The 22,500-nt window shown below is 50.3% G+C and overlaps 1 protein-coding gene across 7 annotated transcripts in view; it reads left to right on the top strand.

Moving 5' to 3' along the window:
- Window positions 1-22,500, top strand: part of LOC144592200 (sorbin and SH3 domain-containing protein 2-like) — a 369,491-nt gene that overhangs the window by 154,023 nt on the left and 192,968 nt on the right. The gene's annotated exons all lie outside the window — the stretch shown is intronic.

Here is a 22,500-nt window from a genome sequence, read left to right as displayed (position 1 = left end):
TTCTAAATGGCCTACCCCTTATTCTTAAACTGTGGCCCCTGGTTCTGGACTCCCCCAACATTGGGAACATGTGTCCTGCCTCTAACGTGTCCAACCCCTTAATAATCTTATACGTTTCGATAAGATCTCCTCTCATCCTTCTAAATTCCAGTGTACACAAGCCTAGTCGCTCCAGTCTTTCAACATACGACAGTCCCGCCATTCCGGGAATTAACCTAGTAAACCTACGCTGCACGCCCTCAATAGCAAGAATATCCTTCCTGGTTAATTTACAATTAACCTATAAACCTGCACATCTTTGGAATATGGGAGCACCCAAAGAAAGCCAGGGAGAACGTGCAAACTCCATACAGACAGCACCCGAGGTCAGGATCAAAGCGGGTCTCTGGTGCCGTGAGGCAGCAACTCTACTGCTACGCCACTGTGACGCCCTAAAATTTCTCCTCATCTCCATTCTAAAGGTGAGTCCTTTTATTCTGAGGCTGCGCCCTCTGGTCCTGGACTCTCTGACTACTGGAAACATCCTCTGCACGTCCACTCTATCTGGGCCTTTCGTTATTTGGTAGGTTTTCAACGAGATCCCCTCTCATGTACTTGGCTTGGATAGTTGCCTGTGTTTGGAGGTCTCAGAATACATGGGCATCGCAAAGCACGGTGGTGTAGCGGTAGAGTTACAAACCCTACATGTGTGTAGGGTAGTGTTAGTGTGTGGGGATCGCTGGTCGGTGCGGACTCGGTGGGCTGAAGGGCCTGTTACTGCGCTGTATCTTTACTTAGAAAATAGGTGCAGGAGGAGGCCATTTGGCCCTTCGAGCCAGCACCGCCATTCACCGTGATCATGGCTGATCATCCACAATCAGTAACCCGTGCCTGCCTTCTCCCCATATCCCTTGATTCCACTAGCCCCCAGAGCTCTATCTAACTCTCTTTTAAATTCATCCAGTGAATTGGCCTCCACTGCCCTCTGTGGCAGAGAATTCCACAAATTCACAACTCTCTGGGTGGAAAAGTTCCTTCTCACCTCAGTTTTAAATGGCCTCCCCTTTATTCTTCGACTGTGGCCCCTGGTTCTGGACTCCCCCCAACATTGGGAACATTTTTCCTGCATCTAGCTTGTCCAGTCCTTTTATAATTTTATACGTCTCTACAAGATCCCCTCTCATCCTTCTAAACTCCAGTGAATTACAAGCCTAGTCTTTTCAATCTTTCCTCACATGACAGTCCTGCCATCCCAGGGATCAATCTCATGAACCTACGCTGCACTGCCTCAATTACAAGGATGTCCTGCACTCTTTCCAGCTAATGGACTACTCCAGAATAACTCCGGCCAAGGGGTCCTTCTCTGCTTGATCTGCTCTATCCGTCTCTCTTTTTTTGTTGCCTTCAGAAAGGTAAACATGTCATCGGGGTCATGCAAAGACTCCAAGAGATTATCAACAACGGAAGAGTCTAAAAATACTCGCACTATTCACGCACAGGCCTTAAGTGCACAAGGTCACGATACACCATCCCTCGAATACTTATGTAAAAGAGTGTTTAGTTTAGTTTAGAGATATAGCGCAGAAACAGGCCCTTCGCCCCACCGAGTCCGCGCCGCCCAGCGATCCCCACACACTAACACTATCCTACACACACAAGGGACAATTTTTACATATTACCCAATCAATTAACCTACAAACCTGTGCGTCTTTGGAGTGTGGGAGGAAACCGAAGATCTCGGAGAAAACCCACGCAGGTCACGGGGAGAACGTACAAACTCCGTACAGACGGCGCCCGTAGTCGGGATCGAACCTGAGTCTCCGGCGCTGTACTCGCTGTAAGGCAGCAACTCTACCGCTGCGCCACCGTGCCGCCAATCATGCTTAGTTTGGGTAAATGCATGATACCATCGAGCCATTCACAGAGTACAGATACACGATAAGAGAAGAACGTTTAGTGCAAGGAAAAGCCAGTAAAGTTCGATCAAAGATAGTCCGAGGGTCCCCAATGAGGTAGATTGTAGTTCAGGATTGCCCTCTGAGGTGCTCTCTGACACTGCTTGTAGAGGTGTATAAGATCATGAGAGGAACAGATTGGGCAAGTCTTTTACCTAAAGCAAGAGAATCAAGAACGAGTGGACATAGACTTAAGCTGACGGGGGAAGGATGCAAAACAAACCTGAGGGGCAACTTTTCCACTTGGAGGGTGGTGACTGTATGGAACTATATAGGCTATATATCCTTTCTTTGTCCCGCCCCCCTGACATCAGTCTGAAGAAGGGTCTCGACCCGAAACGTCACCCATTCCTTCTCTCCAGAGATGCTGCCTGACCTGCTGAGTTACTCCAGCATTTTGTGATAGGTTAGTTAACCTGTGTAAATTGTCACTAGTGTGTAGGATAGTGCTTGTGTACGGGGTGGATCACTGGTCGGCGTGGACTCGGTGGGCAGAAGGGCCTGTTTCTGCGCTATATCTCTAAATAGACAATAGACAATAGGTGCAGGAGGAGGCCATTCGGCCCTTCGAGCCAGCACCGCCATTCAATGTGATCATGGCTGATCATTCTAAATCAGTACCCCGTTCCTGCCTTCTCCCCATACCCCCTGACTCCACTATCGTTAAGAGTTCTATCTAGCTCTCTCTTGAATGCATTCAGAGAATTGGCCTCCACTGCCTTCTGAGGCAGAGAATTCCACAGATTCACAACTCTCTGACTGAAAACGTTTTTCCTCATCTCCGTTCTAAATGGCCTACCCCTTATTCTTAAACTGTGGCCCCTGGTTCTGGACTCCCCCAACATTGGGAACATGTTTCCTGCCTCTAACGTGTCCAACCCCTTAATAATCTTATACGTTTCGATAAGATCCCCTCACTTCTTTCTAAATTCCAGTGTATACAAGCCCAGTCGCTCCAGTCTTTCAACATACGACAGTCCCGCCATTCCGGGAATTAACCTAGTGAACCTACGCTGCACGCCCTCAATAGCAAGAATATCCTTCCTCAAATTTGGAGACCAAAACTGCACACAGTACTCCAGGTGCGGTCTCACCAGGGCCCTGTACAACTGCACACAGTACTCCAGGTGCGGTCCCACTAGGGCCCTGTACAACTGCACACAGTACTCCAGGTGCGGTCCCACTAGGGCCCTGTACAACTGCACACAGTACTCCAGGTGCGGTCCCACTAGGGCCCTGTACAACTGCACACAGTACTCCAGGTGCGGTCCCACTAGGGCCCTGTACATCTGCACACAGTACTCCAGGTGCGGTCTCACTAGGGCCCTGTACAACTGCACACAGTACTCCAGGTGCGGTCCCACTAGGGCCCTGTACAACTGCACACAGTACTCCAGGAGTACTCCAGTACTCCAAATTAAACTAAGCTAAAATACAGTAACTCATTGTCTGCGTTAGTCTCTTTAACGTTGGGCATGAGGGTTGGCTGCAGAAATACATGTTGTGGTTTTGTTTTTTTTGAGATGCTGTCGTGGTAAACCCAACGGGAGGGAACTGACAGGGAAAGGGCAAGGAAGAATTGTTGTGCAACTGTGAAGCAGAGGCAGGGACTGAAGTTGAATGCACAGGGGGGCGGTTATACAGCATGCCGTCACCTGCAGACACATTGATGCTGAGCTCGGTGTGAGCTTGGAATGCTGATTCGGACTTGCTCGTCCCTGACTCGTGCTGATGCCATTTCATACATTCATAAGTCATGGGAGCAGAATTAGGCCTCAGGGATCTTATCGAAACGTATAAGATTATTAAGGGGTTGGACACGTTAGAGGCAGGAAACATGTTCCCAATGTTGGGGGGAGTCCAGAACCAGGGGCCACATTTTAAGAATAAGGGGTAGGCCATTTAGAACGGAGACGAGGAAAAGCTTTTTCAGTCAGAGAGTTGTGAATCTGTGGAATTCTCTGCCTAGGAAGGCAGTGGAGGCCAATTCTCTGAATGCTTTCAAGAGAGAGCTAGATAGAGCTCTTAAGGATAGCGGAGTCAGGGGGTATGGGGAGAAGGCAGGAACGGGGTACTGATTGAGAATGATCAGCCATGATCACATTGAATGGCGGTGCTGGCTCGAAGGGCCGAATGGCCTCCTCCAGCGTCTATTGTCTATTGTCATAAACTCCATTTGGAATATTTTGGAGGACCAAGAATCAAGTTCTTAAAACGCAGGAACAGAATTAGGCCATTCGGCCCATCTAGTCTGCTCCGCCATTTGATCATGGCTGATTTAAATTTCCCTCTCAACCCCATTCTCCAGCCTTCTCCCTGTTTCTTGTAACGGGAGAGTCCAGGACCAGAGGGCACAGCCTCAGAATAAAAGGACGTGCCTTTAGAAAGGAGATGAGGAGGAATTTCTTTAGTCAGAGGGCGGTGAATCTGTGGGACATTGCCACAGAGGGCAGTGGAGGCCAATTCAATGAGTGTTTTTAAGGCGGAGATTGACAGATACTTTATTGGTAAGGGTGTCAGGGGTTATGGGGAGAAGGCAGGAGAATGGGGTTGAGGGGGAAAGATAGATCAGCCATGATTGAATGGCATAGCAGACTTGATGGGCCGAATGGCCTAGTTCTGCTCCTATGACTCATGAACCGTAACCTTTGATGCCCTTGACATCAATCTGTGCTTTAAAAATACCCAATGACTTGACTTCCACAGCTATCTGTGGCAATGAATTCCACAAGTTCACCACTTTAGTCTTTAGACTTTAGAGATGCAGTGCGGAAACAGGCCCTTCGGCCCACCGGGTCCGTGCCGACCAGCGATTACCCCATACACTAGCACTAAATACACACTAGGGACAATTTATAGACAATAGACAATGGACAATAGGTGCAGGAGGAGGCCATTCGGCCCTTCGAGCCAGCACCGCCATTCAATGTGATCAGGGCTGATCATTCTCAATCAGTACCCCCTTCCTGCCTTCTCCCCATACCCCCTGACTCCGCTATCCTTAAGAGCTCTATCTAGCTCTCTCTTGAATGCATTCAGAGAATTGGCCTCCACTGCCTTCTGAGGCAGAGAATTCCACAGATTCACAACTCTCTGACTGAAAAAGTTTTTCCTCATCTCCGTTCTAAATGGCCTACCCCTTATTCTTAAACTGTGGCCCCTGGTTCTGGACTCCCCCAACATTGGGAACATGTGTCCTGCCTCTAACGTGTCCAACCCCTTAATAATCTTATACGTTTCGATAAGATCTCCTCTCATCCTTCTAAATTCCAGTGTACACAAGCCTAGTCGCTCCAGTCTTTCAACATACGACAGTCCCGCCATTCCGGGAATTAACCTAGTAAACCTACGCTGCACGCCCTCAATAGCAAGAATATCCTTCCTGGTTAATTTACAATTAACCTATAAACCTGCACATCTTTGGAATATGGGAGCACCCAAAGAAAGCCAGGGAGAACGTGCAAACTCCATACAGACAGCACCCGAGGTCAGGATCAAAGCGGGTCTCTGGTGCCGTGAGGCAGCAACTCTACTGCTACGCCACTGTGACGCCCTAAAATTTCTCCTCATCTCCATTCTAAAGGTGAGTCCTTTTATTCTGAGGCTGCGCCCTCTGGTCCTGGACTCTCTGACTACTGGAAACATCCTCTGCACGTCCACTCTATCTGGGCCTTTCGTTATTTGGTAGGTTTTCAACGAGATCCCCTCTCATGTACTTGGCTTGGATAGTTGCCTGTGTTTGGAGGTCTCAGAATACATGGGCATCGCAAAGCACGGTGGTGTAGCGGTAGAGTTACAAACCCTACATGTGTGTAGGGTAGTGTTAGTGTGTGGGGATCGCTGGTCGGTGCGGACTCGGTGGGCTGAAGGGCCTGTTACTGCGCTGTATCTTTACTTAGAAAATAGGTGCAGGAGGAGGCCATTTGGCCCTTCGAGCCAGCACCGCCATTCACCGTGATCATGGCTGATCATCCACAATCAGTAACCCGTGCCTGCCTTCTCCCCATATCCCTTGATTCCACTAGCCCCCAGAGCTCTATCTAACTCTCTTTTAAATTCATCCAGTGAATTGGCCTCCACTGCCCTCTGTGGCAGAGAATTCCACAAATTCACAACTCTCTGGGTGGAAAAGTTCCTTCTCACCTCAGTTTTAAATGGCCTCCCCTTTATTCTTCGACTGTGGCCCCTGGTTCTGGACTCCCCCCAACATTGGGAACATTTTTCCTGCATCTAGCTTGTCCAGTCCTTTTATAATTTTATACGTCTCTACAAGATCCCCTCTCATCCTTCTAAACTCCAGTGAATTACAAGCCTAGTCTTTTCAATCTTTCCTCACATGACAGTCCTGCCATCCCAGGGATCAATCTCATGAACCTACGCTGCACTGCCTCAATTACAAGGATGTCCTGCACTCTTTCCAGCTAATGGACTACTCCAGAATAACTCCGGCCAAGGGGTCCTTCTCTGCTTGATCTGCTCTATCCGTCTCTCTTTTTTTGTTGCCTTCAGAAAGGTAAACATGTCATCGGGGTCATGCAAAGACTCCAAGAGATTATCAACAACGGAAGAGTCTAAAAATACTCGCACTATTCACGCACAGGCCTTAAGTGCACAAGGTCACGATACACCATCCCTCGAATACTTATGTAAAAGAGTGTTTAGTTTAGTTTAGAGATATAGCGCAGAAACAGGCCCTTCGCCCCACCGAGTCCGCGCCGCCCAGCGATCCCCACACACTAACACTATCCTACACACACAAGGGACAATTTTTACATATTACCCAATCAATTAACCTACAAACCTGTGCGTCTTTGGAGTGTGGGAGGAAACCGAAGATCTCGGAGAAAACCCACGCAGGTCACGGGGAGAACGTACAAACTCCGTACAGACGGCGCCCGTAGTCGGGATCGAACCTGAGTCTCCGGCGCTGTACTCGCTGTAAGGCAGCAACTCTACCGCTGCGCCACCGTGCCGCCAATCATGCTTAGTTTGGGTAAATGCATGATACCATTGAGCCATTCACAGAGTACAGATACACGATAAGAGAAGAACGTTTAGTGCAAGGAAAAGCCAGTAAAGTTCGATCAAAGATAGTCCGAGGGTCCCCAATGAGGTAGATTGTAGTTCAGGATTGCCCTCTGAGGTGCTCTCTGACACTGCTTGTAGAGGTGTATAAGATCATGAGAGGAACAGATTGGGCAAGTCTTTTACCTAAAGCAAGAGAATCAAGAACGAGTGGACATAGACTTAAGCTGACGGGGGAAGGATGCAAAACAAACCTGAGGGGCAACTTTTCCACTTGGAGGGTGGTGACTGTATGGAACTATATAGGCTATATATCCTTTCTTTGTCCCGCCCCCCTGACATCAGTCTGAAGAAGGGTCTCGACCCGAAACGTCACCCATTCCTTCTCTCCAGAGATGCTGCCTGACCTGCTGAGTTACTCCAGCATTTTGTGATAGGTTAGTTAACCTGTGTAAATTGTCACTAGTGTGTAGGATAGTGCTTGTGTACGGGGTGGATCACTGGTCGGCGTGGACTCGGTGGGCAGAAGGGCCTGTTTCTGCGCTATATCTCTAAATAGACAATAGACAATAGGTGCAGGAGGAGGCCATTCGGCCCTTCGAGCCAGCACCGCCATTCAATGTGATCATGGCTGATCATTCTAAATCAGTACCCCGTTCCTGCCTTCTCCCCATACCCCCTGACTCCACTATCGTTAAGAGTTCTATCTAGCTCTCTCTTGAATGCATTCAGAGAATTGGCCTCCACTGCCTTCTGAGGCAGAGAATTCCACAGATTCACAACTCTCTGACTGAAAACGTTTTTCCTCATCTCCGTTCTAAATGGCCTACCCCTTATTCTTAAACTGTGGCCCCTGGTTCTGGACTCCCCCAACATTGGGAACATGTTTCCTGCCTCTAACGTGTCCAACCCCTTAATAATCTTATACGTTTCGATAAGATCCCCTCACTTCTTTCTAAATTCCAGTGTATACAAGCCCAGTCGCTCCAGTCTTTCAACATACGACAGTCCCGCCATTCCGGGAATTAACCTAGTGAACCTACGCTGCACGCCCTCAATAGCAAGAATATCCTTCCTCAAATTTGGAGACCAAAACTGCACACAGTACTCCAGGTGCGGTCTCACCAGGGCCCTGTACAACTGCACACAGTACTCCAGGTGCGGTCCCACTAGGGCCCTGTACAACTGCACACAGTACTCCAGGTGCGGTCCCACTAGGGCCCTGTACAACTGCACACAGTACTCCAGGTGCGGTCCCACTAGGGCCCTGTACAACTGCACACAGTACTCCAGGTGCGGTCCCACTAGGGCCCTGTACATCTGCACACAGTACTCCAGGTGCGGTCTCACTAGGGCCCTGTACAACTGCACACAGTACTCCAGGTGCGGTCCCACTAGGGCCCTGTACAACTGCACACAGTACTCCAGGAGTACTCCAGTACTCCAAATTAAACTAAGCTAAAATACAGTAACTCATTGTCTGCGTTAGTCTCTTTAACATTGGGCATGAGGGTTGGCTGCAGAAATACATGTTGTGGTTTTGTTTTTTTTGAGATGCTGTCGTGGTAAACCCAACGGGAGGGAACTGACAGGGAAAGGGCAAGGAAGAATTGTTGTGCAACTGTGAAGCAGAGGCAGGGACTGAAGTTGAATGCACAGGGGGGCGGTTATACAGCATGCCGTCACCTGCAGACACATTGATGCTGAGCTCGGTGTGAGCTTGGAATGCTGATTCGGACTTGCTCGTCCCTGACTCGTGCTGATGCCATTTCATACATTCATAAGTCATGGGAGCAGAATTAGGCCTCAGGGATCTTATCGAAACGTATAAGATTATTAAGGGGTTGGACACGTTAGAGGCAGGAAACATGTACCCAATGTTGGGGGGAGTCCAGAACCAGGGGCCACATTTTAAGAATAAGGGGTAGGCCATTTAGAACGGAGACGAGGAAAAGCTTTTTCAGTCAGAGAGTTGTGAATCTGTGGAATTCTCTGCCTAGGAAGGCAGTGGAGGCCAATTCTCTGAATGCTTTCAAGAGAGAGCTAGATAGAGCTCTTAAGGATAGCGGAGTCAGGGGGTATGGGGAGAAGGCAGGAACGGGGTACTGATTGAGAATGATCAGCCATGATCACATTGAATGGTGGTGTTGGCTCGAAGGGCCGAATGGCCTCCTCCTGCACCTATTGTCTATTTTCCATTGTCCAGAGTTGAGTTTGCAGAAACAGGCCCATTGGCTCACTGAGTCCACGCTGACCATTGGTCACCTGTTGACAGTAGTTTTACCTTCTCCCACTTTCGCATGAACTCCCTACACATTGGGGGCCAATTTCCAAAAGATCAATTAACCTACAAACCCACAAGTAAAGTTTAGTTTACGTTCGAGATACAGTGTGGAAACAGCCCGTTTGGCCTCCCTCCCGAAGTCCGCGCCGACCAGCGATCCCCGCACAGTTACATTATCCAACACTCCGTAGGGGGACAGTTTACAATTTTTACCGAACCCAATAAACAGACAATAGACAACAGGTGCAGGAGTAGGCCATTCGACCCTTCAAGCCAGCACCACCATTCAATGTGATCATGGCTGATCATTCTCAATCAGTACCCCGTTCCTGCCTTCTCACCATACCCCCTGACTCCGCTATCCTTAAGAGCTCTAGTCAAGTCAAGTCAAGTCAAGTTTATTTGTCACATACACATACACGATGTGCAGTGAAATGAAAGTGGCAACGCCTGTGAATTGTGCACAAAAAAGAAAAAATCTAGCTCTATCTTGAATGCATTCAGAGAATTGGCCTCCACTGCCTTCAGTGGCAGAGAATTCCACAGATTCACAACTCTCTGACTGGAAAAGTTTTTTCCTCATCTCCGTTCTAAATGGCCTACCCCTTATTCTTAAATTGTGGCCCCTGGTTCTGGACTCCCCCAACATTGGGAACATGTTTCCTGCCTCTAACGTGTCTAACCCTTTAATAATCTTATATGAACCTACCAAACCCGCACGTCTTTGGAGTGTGGGAGGAAACCGGAGAAAACCCGAGATAGTTGGCACCCCCCACCTACGATCCTGCACGTTCTTGGGACGTGGGGGAAAACCGGAGCACCCAGAGAAAACCCACGAGGTCACAAGCGATCATAGTGTGTCGGATGTGAGAGAGTGCGAAGGGGTGGCCGATCGGTGGCTGGTCGGGGGTCTTCAATGATAGTACATATTCTGGTAGATGGTAGCTCAGGACCGCACGCTAGTTGGTGTCTGATAACAGGGTGGTCACGGTGGCGCAGCGGTAGAGTTGCTGCCTTACATCGAACGCAGCGCCGGAGACCCCGGGTTCGATCCCGACTACGGGCGCCGTCTGTACGGAGTTTGTCCGTTCTCCCCGTGACCTGCGTGGGTTTTCTCCGAGATCTTCGGTTTCCTCCCACACTCCAAAGACGTGCAGCTTTGTAGGTTAATCGGCTTGGTAAATGTAAAAATTGTCCCTAGTGGGTGTAGGATAGAAACATAGAAACATAGAAATAGGTGCAGGAGTAGGCCATTCGGCCCTTCGAGCCTGCACCGCCATTCAATATGATCATGGCTGATCATCCAACTCAGTATCCCGTACCTGCCTTCTCTCCATACCCCCTGATCCCTTTAGCCACAAGGGCCACATCTAACTCCCTCTTAAATATAGCCAATGAACTGGCCTCAACTACCTTCTGTGGCAGAGAATTCCACAGATTCACCACTCTCTGTGTGAAAAAAAACTTTCTCATCTCGGTCCTAAAAGACTTCCCCCTTATCCTTAAACTGTGACCCCTTGTTCTGGACTTCCCCAACATCGGGAACAATCTTCCTGCATCTAGCCTGTCCAACCCCTTAAGAATTTTGTAAGTTTCTATTAGATCCCCCCTTAATCTTCTAAATTCCAGCGACTATAAGCCGAGTCTATCCAGTCTTTCTTCATATAAAAGTCCTGCCATCCCAGGAATCAATCTGGTAGTGTTAGTGTGTGCGGGGATCGCTGGGCGGCGCGGACCCGGTGGGCCAAAGGGCCTGTTTCCACGCTGTGTCTCCAAACCTAAACTAGAGCGAATTAAAATTCTTCATCGGGAGACACTGTGTACTGCATTCCAGTGCTGACCTCTTTGCTGTTTGCAAATATTTTCTGTTTCGCAGAGAAAGCAAGTTGCTGGGAGCTCATTACTTCCAATTAGGCTGGGATCCTTGTGGCTGCTTGGTATGCAGGCTCTTGTGAGGGGGATTGTTCCTGGGTAACGCGCTGGCACTGCAAATATGAAGCACATATTCACGGCTGGTTGATCCTTTACACCATTTCCAGCCCTGTGGAATGTCTTCTTCCCATGGCTCCAGTTCCCTCCATTATCCTCCTGAGCTGAATAGCATTAATTCGTAGTCCCTGTAAACCGGCATAACTGGGTGGCACGGCGGTAGAGTTGCTGCCTCACAGCGCCGGACGACCCGGGTTCCACCCTGAGTACGGGTACTTGTCCGCGCGGGACTTGGACCTTCTCCCCGTGACCTGCGTGGGGTTTCCCCTGGCCCTTCAGTCCATCGAGTCTGCGCCGACCGGCGATCCCCGTACACTAACACTGTCACGCGCACAAGGAAAGTATAAGAAAATAACTGCAGATGCTGGTACAAATCGAAGGTATTTATTCACAAAATTCTGGAGTAACTCAGCAGGTCAGGCAGCATCTCGGGAGAGAAGGAATGGGCGACGTTTCGGGTCGAGACCGTCTCAACCCGAAGCGTCGCCCATTCCTTCTCTCCCGAGATGCTGCCTGACCCGCTGAGTTACTCCAGCATTTTGTGAATAAATACACGCACGAGGAAAGGTTCAATTCACAATTTTTACCGAAGCCAACTAACCTACAAACCTGCACGGCTTTGGAGTGTGGGTGGAAATTGGAGCACCCGGAGAAAAACCCACGCAGGTCACGGGGAGAACGTACAAACTCCGCACAGACAGCGCCCACAGTCAGGATGGAACCCGGGTCTCTGGCGCTGTGAGGCAACGATTCTACCGCTGCGCCATCGAGCCTCCCTCGTTATGTTACCCTGTCTCATAATATGTTACCAGACCGAGGAGCAGAATTGGACCACTCGGCCCATCGAGTCTGTTCTGATCTGCAACAAAGCAAACTTTAGTTCAGTGCAGAGAAACAGCATGTTAACAGGCCCTTCGGCCCGCTGAATCCACTCCGACCACATTCATTCACAATATTCCCATGTTATCCTACTTTTGCGCCCTACACACTGGGATTGCCCGTGACCTGTGTGGGTTTTCTCCAGGTACTCTGGTTTTCTCCCACATTCCAAGGATGTGCAGGGTTGCAGGTTGGTCACCCTCTGTAAATTGCCTCTAATATATAGGATGTGAGACTGGGGTAATATAGAACTCGTTGTACGGGGTGACGGCTGGTCGGCGCTGTCTCGGTGGGCCGAAGGGCCTGTTTCCATGCGGTATCTCTAAAACTAAACGAAACCAAAAGTAGGGGTAATTTACGGAGGCCAATTAACCTCCAAATCTGCACGTCTTTGGAGTGTGGGAGGAAACCGGAGCACCCGGAGAAAACCCACGCGGTCACGGGGAGAACGTACAAACTCCGTACAGACAGCGCCCGTAGTTGGGGTGGAACCGGGTCTCCGGCGCTGTAAGGCACCAACTCTACCGCTGCGCCACCGTGCGCCCCCTAGTGTTGTTTTAATACATGTGATGACTTCAAAAGGGACCTGATTTTTGGTAACTTAACTAACATACAGTACTTCAGGATTGCTGTCCCGCCCTGCTATGCCCCCTTCCCCCACCCCCCCCCCCTCCCCCGTGCCCCACCTGAATTTACACCCCTTTCTCCCATCCCCCTCCCATTCCATCTATATTCCTTCCTCTCGAGTCATAGAGTGATACAGTGTGGAGACAGGCCTTTCAGCCCAACTTGCCCACACCGGCCAACAATGTCCCAGCTACACTAGTCGAACCTGCCCGCGTTTGGCCCATATCCCTCCAAACCTGTCCGATCCATGTACCTGTCTAAATGATTCGTAAACGTTGCTTCTCAATTAGATCTTTTATCCACCGGGTCTCTGGCGCCAGCCATCCTGTTTAACTCAGGGCGGTCACGGTGGCGCAGCGGTAGAGTTGCTGCCTTACAGGGAACGCAGCGCCGGAGACCCGGGTTCCATCCCAACTACGGGCGCTGCCTGTACGGAGTTTGTACGTTCTCCCCGAGACCCGCGTGGGTTTTCTCCGAGATCTTCGGTTTCCTCCCACACTCCAGAGACGTACAGGTTTGTAGGTTAATTGGCTAAGGTATAAATGTAAAGATTGTCCCTAGTGGGTGTAGGATAGTGTTAATGTGCGGGGATCGCTGGTCGGCGCGGACTCGGTGGGCCGAAAAGGCCTGTTAACGCTCTTTATCTCTAAAACTAAAAAACTAAAACTTGCATTAATAAATACCTTATCCCCGGTGAAACCTCTTCCAACCTTTTTCCACTTTGTCAATCGCCTTTGTATTGATTCTGTGGTTGTTTCTGAGCACACTGTAGGGTCATTATTTGTGGCTGATCAACGCAAATGAGGCAGACAGCACAGCCAGTACAAATGAGTTCATTGTATTTGCTCCTTGTGAGTGCATGAGGTTAGGACACAAAATAAGTTTGTTTGAGCACCAACAATGTTAAGCATCAAGTTTGTGCAGTTCTGGTCACCCCGTTAAAGGAGAGATGTGGAGGCTTTGGAGAGGCTGCACAGGAGCCTGCTGCCTGAATGAGAGGGTTTTAGAAGGGTCTCGACATGCTGAGCTACTCCAGCTTTTTGAGCCTCTCTCAGAGGGTTTTTGAGTTGATTTCAGTTGAGTAGATTTAGATTTTTGTTTAGATTTAGAGATACAGCGCGGAAACAGGCCCTTCGGCCCACCGGGTCCGCGCCGCCCAGCGATCCCCGCACATCAACACTACACACTACACACACTAGTGACAATTTTTACATTTACCCAGTCAATTAACCTACATACCTGTACGTCTTTCGAGTGTGGGAGGAAACCGAAGATCTCGGAGAAAACCCACGCAGGTCACGGGGAGAACGTACAAACTCCGTACAGACGCCGCCCGTAGTCAGGATCGAACCTGAGTCTCCGGCGCTGCATTCGCTGTAAGGCAGCAACTCTACCGCTGCGCCACCGTGCCGCCCGAGTATAGGAGCAAAGCGGTCCTTCTGCAGCTGTACAGGGCCCTAGTGAGACCGCAGCTGGAGTACTGTGTGCAGTTTTTGTCTCCAAATTTGAGGAAGGACATTCTTGCTGTTGAGGGCGTGCAGCATAGGTTCACGAGGTTAATTCCCGGAATGGCGGGACTGTCGTATGTTGAAAGACTGGAGCGACTAGGCTTGTATACACTGGAATTTAGAAGGATGAGAGGGGATCTTATCGAAACGTATAAGATTATTAAGGGGTTGGACACGTTAGAGACAGGAAACATGTTCCCAATGTTGGGGGAGTCCAGAACCAGGGGCCACAGTTTAAGAATAAGGGGTAGGCCATTTAGAACGGAGATGAGGAAAAAAATTTCAGTCAGAGAGTTGTAAATCTGTGGAATTCTCTGCCTCAGAAGGCAGTGGAGACCAATTCTCTGGGTGCTTTGAAAAGAGAGCTAGATAGAGCTCTTAAAGATAGCAGAGTCAGGGGGTATGGGGAGAAGGCAGGAACGGGGTACTGATTGAGAATGATCAGCCATGATCACATTGAATGGCGGTGCTGGCTCGAAGGGCTGAATGGCCTCCTCCTGCACCTATTGTCTATTGTCACGTGTGCCGAGCGAGATACAGATAAAAGGTTTTGTTGCGCGCTAACCAGTCAGCGGAAAGACAATACGTGCAAGAGATACAGCACGGTGGCGCAGCGGTAGAGCTGCTGCCTTTCAGCGCCACACACCCGCGTTCGATTCTGACGACGGGTGCTGCCTATACGGAGTTTGCACGTTCTTCCTGTGACCATGTGGGTTTACCCCTGGTTCTCCAGTTTCCTTCCAAACTCCAAAGACGTACAGGTTTGTAGCTTAATTGGCTTCGATAAAGAGTGTAAATTGTCCCGAGTGTGTGTAGGATGATGTTACTGTGCGGGGATCGCTGGTTGGTGCGGACTCGGTGGGCCGAAGGGCTTGTTTCCGTGCTGTATCTCTAAACTAAACTAAACTAAAACTAAGTACATGACTACAATCGAGCCGTCCACAGTGTACAGATATGTGATAAAGGGGATAACGCCAAGTGCAAGGCATATAGACAGTAAAGTCCGATCAAAGACAGACCAAGGGTCCCCAGTGAGGTAGACAGTAGTTCAAGACCACTCTCTAGTTGTTGGTAGGATGGTTCAGTTGTCTGATAACAGCCTGAATCAGAACTTCAGGGAGAGTTTGGATAGACAAATTGTTCTGTCCAGAACGCTGGAGGTTGAGGGGGGACTTGATAGAAGTATGTAAAATGTAAAATGATGAGAGCAATAGATAGGGTGGACAGTCAGAACCATTTCCCCCAGGGTGCAAAGGTCCAAAAACTAGAGGGCATAGATATGAGGGGGAAGGTTTAATGGAGATGTGCTGGGCAAGTTTTTTTACACAGTGTTGTGAGGCAAATGAAAATTCCAATTTACTTAAACTTTATTTAAGCTTTAAGCAACTCATTTCTGTAATACATATCTTCAAAGCGTCTGGAAATTATGGCTGATTCCACAGGCCTCGCCCGCCCAAGAGTCCCGCACATGCGCATACTTCACACAGAGAGTGGAGGAGGCCTGGAACACATTGCCAGTGGTGATGGTGGAGGCTTGGGTTGCCAACTGTCCCGTATAAGCCGGGATATCCCGTAAATTGGCCTAAATTGATTTGTCCAGTACGGGACCGCCCTTGTCCTGTATTAGGCCTGGGGGGTGTTGTAGGCCCGGACACTGTAGGCCCGGGGGCCGCTGTAGGCCTCGACAGTGTAGGCCCGGGTGCCGCCTAACAGAGGTTGCATAGCAACCCGCCTCCCAATAGACAATCGACAATAGGTGCAGGAGGAGGCCATTCGGCCCTTCGAGACATTCAATGTGATCATGGCTGATCATTCTCAATCAGTACCCCGTTCCTGCCTTCTCCCCATACCCCCTGACTCCGCTATCCTTAATGGCGCCCGCCAATGATGGAGCGGGAACATGTGGCCATTGGCTGGGTGAGGTCACGTGGGGTGCGGGGTGGTGATGTCATCTTTTGTCCCTTATTTGAGAGTGAGTAAGTTGGCAACCCTAGTGGAGGCAGATACGATAGTGGTGATTAAGAGGCTTTTAGATGGGCACATGGTAGTGCAGGGAATAGAGGGATATGGATCACATGCAGGCAGATGAGATCAGTTTAACTTAGCTTCACGTTCGGCTCGGACATTGTGGGTGGAAGGGCCTGTTCCAGTGCAGTACCGTTCTATGTTCTAACACATGATGGAAATACAGAGATATGTAAGGGTTAATGATTGCAGGCTTTACAACCTAGAGAGAGTATTGTGCACAATGTGCAGTATACTTTCTTTTTCCTTTGTTTGTCGAGGGTGATAACCTTCCTGTTATTAACTAACTACATTTTCTGCTGAATGTCACGAACGCAATTCAGTTCCATGAGGTAGTTGTGTACAAAATGAATGCAGTTATTAAAGAAAACTTTGCGCAGGTTCCACAGAGCGGCACGGTGGCGCAGCGGTAGAGTTGCTGCCTCACAGCGCCAGAGACCCGGGTTCCATCCCGACTACGGGCGCCGTCTGTACGGAGTTTGTACGTTCTCCCCCGTGACCTGCGTGGGTTTTCTCCGAGATCTTCGGTTTCCTCCCACACTCCAAAGACGCACAGATCTGTAGGCTTGCAATATTAATTGGCTTGGTATAAATGTAAATTGTCCCTAGTTGTGTGTAAGGCAGCGTTAGTGTGCGGGGATCGCTGGTCGGTGCGGACTCGGTGGGCCGAAGGGCCCGTTTCCGCGATGTCTCTAAACTAAACTAAAACTGACTTCTATAAACTAATTGGCTTCTATAAATTGTCGCTAGTGTATATAGGATGTGAAACTGAGATAATATAGAACTAGTATACGGGTTATGGGTGCCAACCATCTCACTCCCAAATAAGGGACAAGGTAACGTCACGCCCCACGCAACCTCACCCAGCCAGCGGCCACGTGCACCCGCTCCACCAATGGCGGCCGCCCAGGCCGGGAGGCGGGTTGCTAAGCAACCTCTGTTAGGCAGCGCCCGGGCCTCCGCACCTACACTGTCCGCACTTACACTGTCCGCACTTACACTGACCGGACCTACACTGTCCGGACCTACACTGTCCGGGCCTACACTGTCCAGGCCTACACTGACCGGACCTACACTGACCGGACCTACACTGACCGGACCTACACTGTCCGGACCTACACTGTCCGGACCTGCACTGACCGGACCTACACTGTCCGGACCTACACTGACCGGACCTACACTGACCGGACCTACACTGTCCGGACCTACACTGACCGGACCTACACTGTCCGGACCTACACTGTCCGGGCCTACACTGACCGGACCTACACTGTCCGGACCTACACTGTCCAGACCTACACTGACCGGACCTACAATGTCAATACACAATAGACAATAGACAATGTCCGGGCCTACACTGTCCGAACCTACACTGTGCGGGCCTACACTGTCCGGGCCTACACTGACCGGACCTACACTGTCCGGACCTACACTGTCCGGACCTACACTGAACGGACCTACACTGTCCGGGCCTACACTGACCGGACCTACACTGTCCGGACCTACACTGATCGGACCTACAATGTCAATAGACAATAGACAATAGACAATGTCCGGGCCTACACTGTCCGAACCTACACTGTCCGGGCCTACACTGTCCGGGCCTACACTGACCGGACCTACACTGTCCGGAACTACACTGACCGGACCTACAATGTCAATAGACAATAGACAATAGACAATGTCCGGGCCTACACTGTCCGAACCTACACTGTCCGGGCCTACACTGTCCGGGCCTACACTGTCCGGAACTACACTGTCCGGACCTACACTGACCGGACCTACACTGACCGGACATACACTGTCCGGGCCTACACTGACCGGACCTACACTATCCGGGCCTACACTGACCGGACCTACACTGTCCGGACCTACACTGTCCGGACCTACACTGACCGGACCTACACTGTCCGGACCTACACTGACCGGACCTACACTGTCCGGACCTACACTGACCGGACCTACACTGTCCGGACCTACACTGTCCGGGCCTACACTGACCGGACTTACACTATCCGGGCCTACACTGACCGGACCTACACTGTCCGGACCTACACTGTCCGGGCCTACACTGTCCGGGCCTACATTGTCTGGGCCTACACTGACCGGACCTACACTGTCCGGGCCTACACTGACCGGACCTACACTGTCCGGGCCTACATTGTCCGGGCCTACATTGTACGGGCCTACACTGACCAGACCTACACTGTCCGGGCCTACACTGACCGGACCTACACTGTCCGGGCCTACAGCGTCTGGGCCTACAGCGTCTGGGCCTACACTGTCCGGGCCTTCACTGTCTGGACCTACACTGTCCGGGCCTACAGCGTCCGGGCCTACAGCGTCCGGGCCTACAGCGGCCGGGCCTACAGCGTCCGGGCCTACAGCGCCCCCCCCCCCCCGCCGGGCCTAATACGGGTCAAGGGTGGTCCCATACGGGACAAATCAATTTAGCCCAAAATACGTGATGTCCCGGCTAATACGGGACAGTTGGCAACCTATGTACGGGCGATCGTTGGTCAGCATGGACTCGGGCCGAAGGGCCTGTTTCCATGCTGTATCTCTGAAAACGAACTCAAACCACACTAAAGCACCCTGGAGAGTTGTGTCGCCCGGTGCTCTTGTCTGCCATTTGACTAACTAAGCTCGGGCTCAGGTTGCTTGAGATAGTGAGGCATATGTTACACTTGCTGTCGAGTGCACTTCGGCCTTGAGTTCTGGGCAACACCTATCACCTACAGTGTCGCCTTGTGTCTGTTACCCTGGAACATGATCATATAATCTGCCTTTCATTACAAACATCATTTATGAAAACACATTTAGCGTAACATAGTAGTTCAGCTTCTATGACAGAGATTTATGAGGGGATTTAATTGCCTGGGTATTTTACAAAGTGTATCTTAGCATGCTAGCATCTGAATTTTTATTTAAATGAAACCATACAGGGAGATCTCCGGACTTTTCCTCGCCAATAAGTAGAATAATTAGTTGGCACCTAAAATGAATGAAAAACCTTTCGATTTAAATTGCCTTACGGAACCATTTTTTAATATAACAGCACGGAAACAGGCCCTTCGGCCCAGCAAGTCCGTGCCGACCAGTGATCCCCGCACACTAACACTATTCTACACTCACTACTACACACACTAGGGACAAATTACAATGATACCAATTTACAATTATACCAAGCCAATTAACCTACAAGCCCGTACGTCTTTGGAGTGTGTGAGGAAACCGGAGCACCCGGAGAAAACCCACGCAGGTCACGGGGAGAAGGTACAAACTCCGTACAGACAGCAAAAGCAGTCAAGATGCAACCAGGGTCTCTGGCGCTGTGGGCAGCAGCTCTACCGCTGCGCCACCGTGCCGCCATTTATGGAAATTAAACTCTGGAACTAATTTCCTTTCAATGGGTCATTTATCTGCAACACCGCGGTAGAGTTGCTGCCCACAGTACCAAAGACCCTGACTGTAGGTGCACCCAGTGTGGAGTTTGCATGTTCTCTCTGTGACCGCGTGGGTTTTCTCCGGGTGCTCCGGTTTCCTCCCACATCTCAACGACGTGCGGGTTTGTAAGTTGATTGGCTTTTGCACAATTGCCCCTCGTGTGTAGGATGCAGAAGTATAGAACAGCATAGAACTAAGGGGTAATCGATGTTCGGCGTGGACCCGGTGGGCCGAAGGGCCTATTTGCACGCTGTATCTCCAAACTCTAAATTTTAATAAACGCTCTTTTGATATTAGACTTTAGAGAAGCAGCGCGGAATCAGGCCCTTCAGCCCATCGAGTCCGCACCGACCAGCGATCACCCCGCCCACTGACACTATCCTACACACACTAGGGTCAACTTACAATTTCACCAAAACCAATTAACCTACAAACCTGTACGTCTTTGGAGTGTGGGAGGAAACCGGAGAACCCGGACAAAACCTCCCGCACTCCAAAGGCGTACAGGTTTGTCGGTTAATTGGCTCGGTAACGTTGAAAGTTGTCTCTAGTGTGCATAGGGCAGTGTTGGTGTGCGGGGATCGCTGGTCGGTGTGGACTCGATGGGCCGAAGGGCCTGATTCCATGCTACATCTCCAAACTAAACTAATGGGAAAACTAAAATAAAAGGGCATCTGAGAAAAGCCTGGATGCAAACATAAGTATTCTTGCTATTGAGGGCGTGCAGCGTAGGTTTACTAGGTTAATTCCCGGAATGGCGGGACTGTCGTATGTTGAAAGACTGGAGCTACTAGGCTTGTATACACTGGAATTTAGAAGGATGAGAGGGGATCTTATCGAAACATATAAGGTTATTAAGGGGTTGGACACGTTAGAGGCAGGAAACATGTTCCCAATGTTGGGGGAGTCCAGAACCAGGGGCCACAGTTTAAGAATAAGGGGGTAGGCCATTTAGACGGAGAGAGAGTTGTAAATCTGTGGAATTCTCTGCCTCAGAAGGCAGTGGAGGCCAATTCTCTGAATGCATTCGAGAGAGAGCTAGATAGAGTTCTTAAGGATAGCGGAGTCAGGGGGTATGGGGAGAGGGCAGGAACGGGGTACTGATTGAGAATGATCAGCCATGATCACATTGAATGGTGGTGCTGGCTCGAAGGGCCGAATGGCCTCCTCCTGCACCTATTGTCTATTGTCTATAAGTTCGAATGCAAAAGTGTTCTAACAACACAAGTATTAAAAGAATGTTTGGCCTATTAAAGGATAATTGGGAACTTGCGGTTAAAGTACTAAAGAGTACTTTCCATTCAGGTACGTAACCCATTTGAATGGCCCCCCCATTCACCATCATAATGGGGTGTCCTCCCTCACGGGCGTCATTGAGCCAGTCGTACAGCACGGAAACAGGCCCTTCGGCCCATCTCGTTCATGCCCACCAAGATGCCCCATCCAAACTAGTCCTATTTGATCCATATCCCTCTAAATCCTTCCTGCCCTTCAGGTGCTCCGGTTTCCTCCCACATCCCAAAGACGTGTGTGTTTGTTTGTACATTGAAGGTCCTTTGTAAATTGCCCCCTGGTGCGTGGGAAGTGGGTGAGAAAGTTGGCCAACCCTGAGCTAGTGTGGTCGGCGTGGACTCTGTGGGTTGAAGGGCCCATCTCCAGGCTGTGTCTCTGAACTGAGCCAAACGGAGCCTTGTGTGTGCGTAATGAGACTGAGCGAATGATGGTCTCATAACCCGACGCTGGCAATTAGTCACGTTAGCCATCGGAGAGCCGGGGGTAGGCCATCGGAGAGTGAGGAAGGCCGCCGAGAACAATGGGTGGCCCGGGGGGGGGGGCGAGAACAAAGGAGGACGCAGTTGGGGGCCGCCTGTTACCACAGACGGTGACAGGTGGTAGATAATTCGGTGAACGTTTGTAACTCTATCGATGCCAGAAACATGGGGACTCTGTGTGCTGCCGAGGTGAGGTCTGCTGTATGATTTTACCGGGTTGAATGCAGAACGAAGCATTTCACTCTAGCTAGGTCCATGTGACGTTAGGGTTGCCAACTGTCCCGTATTAGCCGGGACATCCTGTATTTTGGGCTAAATTGGTTTGTCCCGTACGGGACCGCCCTTGTCCCGTATTAGGCCCGGACGGCGCTGTAGGCCCGGACACTGTAGGCCCTGGGGTCACTGCAGTCCCAGACACTGTAGTCCCGGACACTGTAGGCCGGACACTGTAGGCCCGGACACTGTAGGCCCGGACACCGTAGGCCCGGACACCGTAGGCCCGGACACTGTAGGCCCTGGGGCCACTGTAGTCCTGGACACTGTAGGCCTGGGCCCCGCCTAACGGATGTTGTGTAGCAACCAGCCTCCCGGGCCGGGCGGTCGCCCTTGGTGGAGCGGGAGCACGTGGCCGCTGGATGGGTGAGGTCACGTGGGGCGCGGGGCTTTGACGTCACCCTTTGTCCCTTATTTGGGAGTGAGGAAGTTGGCAACCCTAATGAGACAATAAAGTATCATTGAATTGAACCATTGCATTGTATGCATCTAAACATTTGCGTATAAGATTTCTGCATTTCTTAAGTGTGCAAAATAATTTGCACCAATCTGCTTCCAAAACTGTCATGGTGGTCCTTTTGGTTTGGGACCTGGACTGTCCTGTGACTGAACGGAGAATTCCACCCTGTGTCGATCTCCTTTGTTAAAATAGCAACTCCTTAATAGACTGCCAGCTGGTTTAAAAGGGAAAAAATATTCCTCACCTTTATTTCACCCTGTGTGAACTTCAGATGAAC

This window comes from Rhinoraja longicauda, chromosome 3 (genome assembly GCF_053455715.1).
Source record: "Rhinoraja longicauda isolate Sanriku21f chromosome 3, sRhiLon1.1, whole genome shotgun sequence".
Taxonomy (NCBI): domain Eukaryota; kingdom Metazoa; phylum Chordata; class Chondrichthyes; order Rajiformes; family Arhynchobatidae; genus Rhinoraja; species Rhinoraja longicauda.
This window is presented reverse-complemented; position numbering and strand designations above follow the sequence as displayed.